The 12,199-nt window shown below is 35.8% G+C and overlaps 1 long non-coding RNA gene across 1 annotated transcript in view; it reads right to left on the bottom strand.

Moving 5' to 3' along the window:
* The window catches only part of LOC108448593, a 140,007-nt gene that overhangs the window by 52,212 nt on the left and 75,596 nt on the right, over positions 1-12,199 (bottom strand). The window lies entirely within an intron of this gene.

Raw genomic sequence — 12,199 nt, 5'->3', positions numbered from 1 at the left:
TGGGTGGGGAAATCCACCCAGTGGATAGCCCGGGTTTGACTGACATTTGATGGTTTCAGCCTGAGAGCAGGCTGATCCACCCCAACAAGAATGGACATTTTAAACACTAACATCTCCAAGAAAAAAGGTTGCATAACACATGAATGGATTCAGAAAAATTGCTAAAACAAAATGGAAACCATAAATAGAAAAACTATTTAATGTCATGAAGATGATTCAATATACTGAGCTTTTATTACATTCATCAGTGTTCAATGCAAAAAATGCAAATTCATGACCACAGATAGGAATTATTAACGCTGCCGGTTTCTCATCCTAAAAACAGCTTTTTTTTTTTTTTTAAAGCAGTATCAAATTTGTAGAAACAAGTGAATATCTAATTACTATCCCTAAAAAAAGAGTTCTTCAAGCTTGTTGCTATCCTAGCATAATCTTGGCATTCACAAGAGTCCTTCACCAACCCAAAGGAGATGGATAGCATTAAGTGGCAAAACCACTCACTGTCAGAAGTATGGAATGAGGTATAGACTTAGATTCTCTAGTCATTCTCAGGTCTTATAGATCAGGGGTGAATACACTTAGGAGCTCTCTCAGTCTTTACTGAATCATTTTATAAATGACAGACATAACTGGGAGGCATTCTCTGTTTTGCCTGTTTCTACACAAAAATGCCAAAAAGTAGCCCTCAATTTTTAAGCTTTGACACATTCTTTCAGTCTTGCAGATTTGGCAGCTGCTCTGAAATCTGTTTTGGATCTATGACCAAGTCAAAAAAAATAAAAGGACAAAAATTGTTCTTGAAAACCCCTTTTCATTTAATTAGCCATAGCATTATTATAAACTGGCTGTATTAGGTTAAAGATGACAAGGATGTGTCTAATACTGTCTTGTAAAGGCAGCCCTGAAGCACAAGGGGCCAAACAATACAGGCTATGTCTTGTATGTGTAATATTCAGATATCTAACCCTTCCAGTGAGGCCATTCAGCTCGGGTCACAAGACAGCTGTTACTCATTACTAAATTCCTTTGCTTAAAAGATTCAGCTTGGTCTTTTGCCCTCTGTTTTTTGTGTAGCTTGCAAAAGAGTAGCATGTACTTGAGAAATGAGTAGCATGTATGAGAAAATGAGGTTAAATTTTAATTGCTTTTTAATTTTCTAATGCAATAGCACAGGAACTTAGCAAGGAGGGATGGAGATATAGAGGGAAAAAAAAATCTAAAAGACCACTGAATTACTAGAAATGGTGAAAAGTAAATTTTGTGGTAGAATTCTGGAAAGACAGACTGATTCCTAAGAGTGGAAGAGGATATTTTTCTGAGACAGCCTTTTTCAGCAGCAGCACTTATCATGTCCAAGATTTCCCTTATTTCTCTCCTCTTTTACTCCACTCAGTAGAAATAAGACTAGTGCTCCAGTTGCACCCTCAACAATGCAGGAGAGGAGCAATCATCTCCTTTGACATGCTGGGAACACAGGTCAACATATATAAGCTTTATTTATGTATAGCCCTGATACATGACAAAAGAGCATCACAATATAATTCCTTGTTCCATACACAACAGCCTGTAACAATGTCCCTTTTCTAGGAGTAACTCCCAAGATCTCATTCCACTTTAAGGAAGGAGAGTAAACTTTTCATTTGTTAACACAGCTTCTCTTCAATTGAACTCCATAGGAGAAATTTAGAATTCTGAATAAGCTGGTATTCCTCTCAAGAAAAATATCGTACTTCAAATCTGATTTGGTTTTTGTTTTTTTTTCCCCCCAAATAAGAACAATTGACTAGATTATTTTTTCCATAAATAGATTTTTTAAATGTTTGGGGAAAACAATGATCAGCCAACCAAATCAGTCAGCAGAATGTATTCTGGAATTATAAAAAAGTAATAAAATTTAGAATTCATAACTGCACACGATAGTATGTTACACAAGAACCTAAATTTATTAATGTATCATGAAAATAATTTGCAGCTAGGTATATCAGAAATCAGTAATGTTACATATGTATAGAATTAATATATTCTTGGTAGTTCAAGAAGGCTCTTTTTCTTGCAGTATTTTTGAAAACTGATTACCATAATTATTTCAGAGTACCCTAAGATTTACAACCCTAAGCAAACTAAAAGTGATCAGGTTAAACAATGACCTATGAGCAGTTACTCTGAAGAAATTACTGTCATTAGGAAATCCTGGTCCTAAAAATTTCTAAGTGTCGATAGATTTTATATACATTTTTATATAATTTATGGCATCAAAATGTTTCACAGGAATTTTTTTAATTCATTCATATGCAATTTTTTCTCATATAAATTTATGTTAATTTTAAAAATTTACAAAAGCAGAATGCTTTATTTTGTTTAAATAAAATTAAATCTCTTTCCATTCTCAAACATTCTTTCATTTGAAAAAACAACGTCCTTTTGACAGAAAATCCAGTATGCATCTGATCTAGTTAACAATCCTCAAGATAATATTTTATATTTTTTATTAATTGTTCATGTCTTTAATCTTCCTCCCACCTTTGTTTTCACATTATTAAATATCAGAAGAATCAGTGTAACTGATGAATTAAAATACCTTGTTACAGAGGCAGTGTAAGTAATAGCAGAATATATTAAGAAAAATATAAACTTTGAGTGAGAAATAAAATATATCCACAAGATTTTCTTTGTACAAACCTGCTACCTATTAACTCTTTTTTTCCTATAGAGTGTCTATCTTATTGGATTTGAACCTGGAGAAGAGAAGGCTTTGAGAAGACCTTACAGCAGCCTTCCAGTATGTAAAGGGGGCATAAAAGAAGGCTGAAGAGGGACTTTATGGCAAGGCTAAGCAGTGATAGGAAAAAGGAAAATGACTTTAAGCTGAAGGAAGGTAAATTCACATTGAATATTAGGAGGAAATTCTTTACTGTGATAGTGGGGAGATACTGGAAAAGGTTGCCCAGAGATGTGGGTGGCCTTTTGAACAACTTTGTAATGGTATGACTGTTACAAATAAAATAAGCTGCTTCTTTGTAAAGAAGTAAACAATGTATTTTATCACCTCTGCAGCTAAAATATACTAACAGCATTATACTTTGAGGATAATATGAAACCAACATTATTGGTACCTTATGCAGGGGATTATTGTGAAATCCTATATCAATGTGTTGAATGGAATTAAAAGTGTGGAATATCGGGAGCTTCAGTAGTTTTTCTGTATAGGATTGGTCATCCACACTGTAAAGATTACTGTTTCCACAACATTCCAACTCTGCAGGCTGCTTTTACAAATCTACAAGTTACCAAGTGTTGATATTAGATGTTAATGTTTGCTGATAATTAGTTTTTGTCTCAGTCAGTAAATCATACAGCTGCATTGCCAAGGGTCAGTCTATTTTACCTTGTGACAGGATCCCTAAACAACCCAAGGATTATGGGTCTCCCAGCTACACATTTGTCTGTGGTAATCTGCAATTGTAATTTGGCATTGTACTTAGTTAATATGTGATTGTAGATTTGTATACCTGATTGTGGGCAAAAAGTTTGAAAAATAGTTAGGAAATTTAATTTAATTTTATCCAAGTGTCTGGGTATTTTGTTTTTTGGATGTCTGGATCAAGGTACTGTGGTTGTGTTTTATATGCTATGTTTTGCTCCTTGTTTCTTTCAACAAAAGAATAAAATTGAAGCAATGTCTTGTTGACGTTTCTCTTATCATAGTCTGTGGTGCTCCAGTTTATGGCATGTAAATATGAGCATGTTTAAGGATACTGAAGAGTTAAGAAATACAAGCTACCATACTAAAAGAAAAGTGTAATTTGTGGTGACTAAATTGTGGCTTAATTATGACAGTAATATCTGTTTACCAAGCTATTAATTTTGTGTAGCCCTGCTATTATTTGTGATTCTGAGGATAAAAGTTGCTGGCTGGTAGAGGTGATTAACCTCTAGTAGAAGCATAGTCTAATTTAATTTATTTTTATTAAGTAAAAGAAGTTTTCTTATTAAGTTTTAATACTTTTCCTTTGGCTGTGTCTGTAGTTAAATCCTTTTGCTTCAGGTTATATTAGAGAGAATAATCCAGCAGACACATTAACAATGTACATGATTAAAGTTCCGTGGAACTGAAATTACCTAACACTGTCCTTGCCCAAAGAAAAAGATGGGAAAGTTACTGATTTTTATTACCATATCCTTTATAGAGCCATATTTGTATTTTCTCAAGATCGGTCTACCTCAATGTGCTGCTATCAAACATGGTTCTTCTGCATTGCTTTCTAAAATCAATGCAAGAAAATCCATTTAAAAAGAGGAATAAAGGTTCAAGCTGTCAAATTTCAAAATAAATTTTGTTGGTGGTTCTCAGTAACCATTTGGAAGTTAATCATAAAAGCGGTCAGCTTGAAGTAGTTATTGCTTGAGATAAATAATACTTGGCAGGTTTATTTTAGTTTTCTGCCTACAGGCCTACCATTCTGTCACTGGCCGTTTGCCTTGATGTCTGTCATCTGGTTTTGATCTCTTCCCCATTAGTGTACAAAGTAGATCAAAACTAGGCAATAAGCCATTTGGACTCTGTAAGGTCAAACGTTTTCACTGCAAAGGATATGAAGGCAACTGCTTGCCAATAATTTTAACAAAATGTGAGAGAATTCAGAGCAAGTACATCTTCAACTGGATTTTAGCCATGAAAGCACATAACCTCCGCTATAGTGTTGTAAAATTTGGAAACAGATACCTAACAGAAGGCTATCTTGAGATTATGAAGAGACAACTGTTTGGCTCATTATAAAGTCAGATGTATTCTATGGCATTTGAGTGGACAGCAGAGAGCCTGACATTATGCACGGTCCATTAGAAGTGAATTTGAGTTTGGCATTTTTATTAGCACAAACAAAATAGCTAATATACACACGAATCATCCTGAAAATACCTTGCCACCTCTTTAATATGTAAAGTCCTAATTTAAAATTAAAGTACTATCTATTTTACTTTGCAACTAAAAAAAATGATACCAGCTAAAAAAAAGCAGGAATAGGAATAGTGTGAGATGAGGGAAAATCAAATATCTGTTCAAGTCCCTTATCTCTGATGGTACATGCACTGGTTAGCCCTTTCCTTTTCTTGCCATAGTTACAATGAGAAACAGCACAGGAAAGTGCTATCATTATAGTATCACGTTTAATGCATTGTAGGTAGTTAAGGGTGATTCATCTTTTACAATGTTTTCTATTATAATTTTGCTATTCTAGTTTGCACTTTTCTGCAGCCTGCCATCCTGGAGTAGGTGAAATATTAGCTACACTGGGATCAGTGGCAGAACTCTCACAGATACCAGTATCACCAGAGTTTCAATCAGTATCTTTGCAATAATATAAGTCTTTCAGCTAGTCAAATATTCCTGTCTTCTGCTTGATGGAAGGACAATGTAAAATGTTTATGTGATGCTTCAATTGATTTGACTGATGGAGTGTTTGTTTTCAACAAGGAAGGGGAATTCAGCCACTGGACCTTATATACAGGCATAGATTTATTACTTTTGGTAGAAAGCATCCGTTGCCTATCAGATCATGTCACACATGATCAAAACTGAATGACTTATTTTTGCTTGTTGGTTAGGTACATGGATAACTAAATCTCTAAAGTACTAATACATCCAGATTAATTGCTAGCAATAATTGTTCCAGCAACCTGATAGAATGTTACTTCTTGTGGATTTGCAGGGCGGTATTGCCAAGGAGGAAATACTGTTGACTACCTAAAATATTCCAGTGCATCCATGTCAATGATTCATACAGGAGAGATTCTCATACCTCGATGCTGAGAATGCTATGGAATTTCTACCTGTAGTGAAGTTTTATCAGCATTTTCATTCTGTTTTGTTCACTAGTCTTGCTCATCTTGGCATTCAATAGCTGTGAAACACTATGTCATTTTAGAATAGGAATTTCTTGATGGTAAAGATTAATCTCTTTTACTGAGCGATTCCTGATAATAGTACTGACAACTGCTAATGTATATGAAGAAAAAAATTGCAAATACTACAGATTAAATTAGAAATTATCTCTACTACTAAACATAGCAATAATTTATTCTGGCCTCAGCATGATATAAGGCAGGGGATGTATTGTAAAGTTTATTTATTCATTAATTGATACAAAGTAGTTTGGACAAAGGAATTCATTGACCAAACTGGAGACGTTATTCCTGAAAGATACCAACATGAAAGGATATGATATTTTACAAAAGCAAAAGGCTAGCAAAGGAAACCTTGATAGCAACTAAGTAGTAGCTCATGCTAGAGCTTTTTATTTATAGCCAGACAAGGAACCAATAGTTGCAAAGTTTTACTGAGCTGTTGCCTTAAAACTATGATATGAAATCATCTCTGTTTAGAAAGACCGAAGGTCTTTCGCAAATTTTGACCTGCCTGAGGAAGGTAAAAGTTTAATCCAAATAGCATAAAAAAAAGTACAATTTAAAATTTACGATTGTCTTTCAAAAATGTTTTACATCTTTCAGCACTGTATAGGAAAAATCAATGTGTTGAAATACTTAATCTGTTTCCCATGAAGGGATGGAACCCATGTATATCAAGTGAATATGATTCTTACTAAGAATTAAATTTGCTAAGGAACAGTTAAGCTTTTAATGGATAGTGAATGAACAATTTCTTATCAAATAAGCATGAAATTTACATTTATCAAAATATATTTTTAAGTGGTTTCCTTCTTTGAAATGCAGTCTTACTTGCTCTAAAAAAAAAAAAGAAAATAAATAAAATTAATTTTTATTATTTCCTTCTAAGTGTCTATCTATGAAATTAAGTATTTTATCCAAGTAGTCCTTAGAATATTCTGGTCCACACAGTCTTTTAGTTCAGTAATTTTCCTTTTATGATGGTAGTACTGAAATATTTTTCAATAGTGTTGAAAAATAGTATTGTTTTTCTCAGCATTTTCAATATTGAAACCAATGTTATTACACATTCCTTAAATATCACTCGTGTCTTTAATATCTTTAGTCACAGTTTTACTAAGTGAATTTAGATTGTCTTCTAATTTTGAAAGAGAGAAATGATTAGAAATGCAAAGTTTTCCTTAGTCTAATGTGAGAAGTGCAAAATGTCTGTTGGAAATGTTAAAATCTCTGTCGTCTTTATTGCCTGTATTCATTAAAATTTTGTAAGTAAAATCAATTAAAAGTAAGTTTAGAAACCTTTTTTTCTTTAAATGGATGAAGTTTAGAAATGATTACACAGCTCCTAGACAATTAATTTCCCTACTATTTTACCTTTAATCAACATTTCCCATTTTTGAAACATTCATTTTTAATAGTGCACTGCAGTTTTCCACTTTATTTAGTTTTAATTTTATTTTCAAGACACAAACCCAAAGCAGGCACTTCCATGGCTGAGAAAAACTATGCAATAATTAAGTGCACCTAAGAAGAACCCAAACAAAATCTGAATTTATACTATGTTATGTAATGTAGACACATGACATTACTATATTTTGACATGAGGTTGTTATATTCCTGCAAGTGCTACTGTTCAGCCATTTACATGCACAGTCCATTTTATGGCAAGCTGAAAAATAAATCTTTTTCATGAACTTAAATACAGTTTACAGAAAAGACATAATGACTGGAAAGAAGTAACTTAGCAATGATACTTATTAAAAGCACAGAAAGTGTGGTGAACTTGGCTGTAAAAGGAGGTGGCCAACATAGGGAACAGCATTTTTCACTAGAATTTCTTTCTCTACTTTCTATTCTCTTTATTAAAAATAAAAAAAAAGGGAGAAAAAAAATGGAATAGTGAGGAAGTGAGGACAACTTTGAGATATATGTTTCCATTAGGCTTCAAAGTCCCCCAGTAACCTGTAGATTTTACTCATCTCTAAATTTATGGTTGTGGTTTATTAAATTTTAGAACATATTTAATAAATTAAAACATGCTAATATGCATGGTTAAAATGTTATTAAGTTGATAAAATTGATTACTTTGCTGAGACAATGACAAGAAAGTTGTTCTGTTATAGCCATCAGCAAAATTTGGATGTGAAGTCAGGCATACAGCAAAGTGCCTCCAGAATTTAAAAAGGGTATACTTTTTAATGATAATAAGGGCCAATCTTGAGTTAACATATTCTGTTGGAGCTTAAGAGGAATCTCTGGAACTGCACCGCTTAGTCCAGTCCAGAGGCTGACCCACAGCACACAACATAAAGCTCTAGTAACACCAATCAGTCAGTGGGTATTGGTTGGGATGACGACAGGTAGCATGTACTGAACGCCAGTTGAAGAGTGTTGGGTTTGTTTCCTTTCTCAGCAGTTCTTTTTATTCTCCCTTGCAACATCCTATTTGCTGTTTTTATAAAAGGGGATGAAACCTACTTGTCTTACTCAGGGGTAGAGAAAAAAAAGGTGAATCTCTTCAAATTGATGTAACTTCTTATATAAAATATTTTGGGGGCATGTCTAGCACAGAAACATGAAGGATGAGATCCATATGTGTGGGGATCTGTTAAACCATTGCTTTTCCTATTTCACATGTTCCCCCTGTTCCCTGCCCTAGCCCTGGCCACTCCCTTGGTTTCTCCCTATTTGCTCCTGTACCCCAACCCCGCCCAGGGACCGCCCCTGGGCCCCTGACAAAACCACCCCACACACAGTCCACAAGGTCTCTCTACCTCTGAACATCGTAGGGACAAGATGTGATTAAAGCCATCTCAAACCCTCATGAGAGACCCTTCTCTACCTTCTTTACCATCCACTGTGTTGTAACTCTGCTGGCTGCCCGAGCCTGCCGGAGGGGCTGTCCAAAATGGACTCTGGGATGCGACTGATCGCATGGCCCTACGATACCCTCGCTGAGCTCTCAGGGAGCAGCAGCCTGCTAGGCAGAGTCCAGCGGTTACAACACATATGTACTCCAACTAACTCTAACTACAACTGCAAAAAGGAAAGATATCAGTCTATTTCTAAAATTTGTTGCATTGAGATATCTCAGGAAAATAAAGAGATACCATAGAGAACATCACTTCAAAAATGTGCCAAGAACAATGAATTTTATTTATTCTGTTGTCACTTTTCTTGTAATGTATCAATCTACTCTGCTAATTGGAACATAATAAGGTAGAGGTCATCAGGAAATATGTATTGGTGTTTGGCTAGGAAGGCAACTGCTCTAGTTGCTTACAGTTTTCATGAGGACATTGTTTATCTTAGCAGCCATTTCATTACAGCTCATAAACAGATCACATCAAAACCAGTCATAAGAAAGCCCTGCATTTCTATGTCAGCCTAGCTGAGACTGACAGTACATCTTGTGATTTGAAAATGAGCTATTCCAAAATGCTTTAAGGATCAGAATTGAATTTAAGCCATCTATAAGGTCAATTACACAGCCTTGGGGAGAGTAGTGTTCCTTGTGAAGTGGGGAAATATGCAGGAAAAGGCAGTTGTACCAAATACATGGGGAAAGTATCTATTTAATATATGTGGGTTTTATAAAAAAGTGTTCCCTGTTTTACTTTGCACACGGTTTGATTCAGAGAAGAGTTACAGCATCAAAATCCTTAATGTATTCAAAGCCACTTACTTTATAGATCCCTCTCAGCTTTTATCAGAGTATTGTGATTTTTTTCTTAGTTCCTCTGGCTACACATGCAGCCAGAATTCAAGGTACCCAAGAATTCCAGAGTGAAAAGATGTTGCTTATTAATACAGGAGTTTAGAGGAGAGTTATAAGGGTCAGAACTTTCTTCTTAGTTACCTTTTCTGGAGGAACAAATATTTTTTTAGTTAATCTGTAAATAGAATTGCAACATATGTCTAAAATTAGAAAAATTTAGAAGACCAGTAAAGCTTTTCCTTGCTCTCCCATTAGAAATGGATGCTCAAAAGTAGATTTTAACAAACATGACAAAATAAAACTTATGTTCCTATTTAATTTAATCATAGAATGACTTGGATTGGGGGGGACCTTAAGGATCATCTAGTTCTAACCCCACCCATCATGGGCAGGGACACCTCCCAGTAGATCATATTGCTCAGGACTGCATCCTATCTGTACTTCAACACTTCCAAGGATGGTCCACCCACACCTTTGGGAAACCTGTTCTAGTGTTTTAAGGACTTAAAGAATACAGTTGCATATCTTAAAACACTGTCAAGGACACAGAAGGAACCTGACATAAGATAAGCCAATACAGTGGGAATTAGAGATAAACATAGAAGGGAGGAATTTGCAACCAGTTTATGATCTGAAAGAGGTTGCTTTTTGGTTGCTGCCCTTAAAAAGCACAAAAGGAGCTATTAGTTACTCAGAAATCTGAAGATAAAATAATACTGTCTTTACAAGATTTGGTGAAAGAATTGTACTACCATTTAAATAAGGAAAAGGAGAGGAGGCTGCAGGCGGCCTGATTGCCTTGGAAAGCTTCAGGCAGAGCTTTGGGATGTGCATGAGAGAAAGAGAGAATCTTACAGGAAGAATTACAGGATGTGGAACACTTCTATAACATTTTCAGAAACACTGTCTTATAACTCAGATTTTTTTGTGTCCAGTGGAGGATTTCAGAGAAGGTGAAGAGATCTGTTGTTCTAATAAAGACCAAGATGTAGCATTTGCTACGTCTGATAATGAGGAAGTTTGCATTGACACCTGATAATGAGGAAGCAACATTATGACCCTTTAATTAAAACTAAACCCACAAATGATTGTCTGGGTCAGCAAACTGCTATTAAAACAGCGCCATATGCAGTTACCAAGGTATCAAAGTTTGGCCATAAATTGGGTGAGATTGAACTCCAGTCAGTATTAATGCAGTGGGATGCTGGGAAGCTGGGTGTACTACCCAGATGGCAAAGAGTTAAAATCACTGGAGTAGGTGGAAGAAGTGTTATCTGCTAAACTGATAAGGTTAATTTATGGCTAGAAGCAGATATCTGCTAAGCTTAACCCTAAAAGAAATCCAGAAACTGCAGTGCACTTGCTCTGAGCAGCATTTACAGTCCCTAAAGAAAGAATTGCTGGTGTATCACAGCACTGAATTTTTGCTGCAGCAGAAAATGGATTTTCTGAAGTTACAGCTAATTTGTCTCCACTGACAGCTGCAGCACTCAACATCGCAAACCTAACAGCCACAATACAAGCACCTGAGTGCTTGGGCATTGTCGGGGTGGTTTCACACTATCTTTCTAATTCTCTTATCTGGCCAGTTTATTACAGGCAATTGAATGATAGTGCTGCACCTTTTACCATTGCTGTGCTAAATTTTCTGGAACTGGTAACTGAAATTCAGGTAGCAGCAACCCTAGATGTAAAAGATATATCTTTTATGGTTCCAAGCCGGAAATGTGACAAAGCTCAATTGACGCTTATCTGGAAAGGAGAACAATACTTAAAAGATGCCCTCAGAGGTATAAACATTCACCTCCCACGGCATACGCTGTACTTGTTGAACTTCTACAAGTATTCTCACTCCCTCTGGACATGAAATTAGTCAGAGATAGCCTGAAAAGGTAGGAGAAGTAACAACAGCAGTGTGGCAAGCATTTCATGAAATAGAACTTCCGAGTCCACCTGAGAAATATAAAGCCCAAGCTGTTAAACAATTTGAGCCACTAAGGGGTTACCTGCCCAGGGACCAGCCCCTTTCAGACTTGTATTGTTTTCTTTTTCCAGGAATAATGCCAGCACACCCCCACCAAAGGAACCAGTTCAGAGTGGGGCAACTGCCAGTGGATTTACATGAGAAAGCTCACAGAAAACAGACAGGGAGATGTGATAGTGACTCTTCCTTTAAGGGAAGGGCTCCTCCTTAAAGGGAGGGCCCTTTTAACTTTTTGGTTGTGTTAGTAGTAGACACAGGAACTGAATCAACAATCAGTGGTTTGTCCCTTCTTTTTAATAAGTGGTGTGTAATAGGCTGAGTTTTCACTTTTCTTTTTACAGAAATGTGCTAACAGATGAGCTCAAGCTGCATAGAGGCCTAGAGTCTGAGACAAACAACTCATTAAGTACCTCAGCCTTCTCCATGTCTGTTGCCACCACTTCTTCCTTCTCACTTATCAGCGACCTTTCTTATTCTTGACCTTTCTTTTCTGACCTATGTACTTGTAGAGTCCCTCCTTATTATTCTTCATGTCCTTTGCCAAGATCCGTTCCATCTGTGCCTTGTCTTTCCTTATCCCATCACTACACAAC

Source organism: Corvus brachyrhynchos, unplaced genomic scaffold (genome assembly GCF_000691975.1).
Source record: "Corvus brachyrhynchos isolate BGI_N302 unplaced genomic scaffold, ASM69197v1 scaffold115, whole genome shotgun sequence".
NCBI classification, from domain to species: domain Eukaryota; kingdom Metazoa; phylum Chordata; class Aves; order Passeriformes; family Corvidae; genus Corvus; species Corvus brachyrhynchos.
The sequence above is the reverse complement of the archived record's forward strand: the minus strand, read 5'-3'. Positions and strand labels throughout refer to the sequence as shown.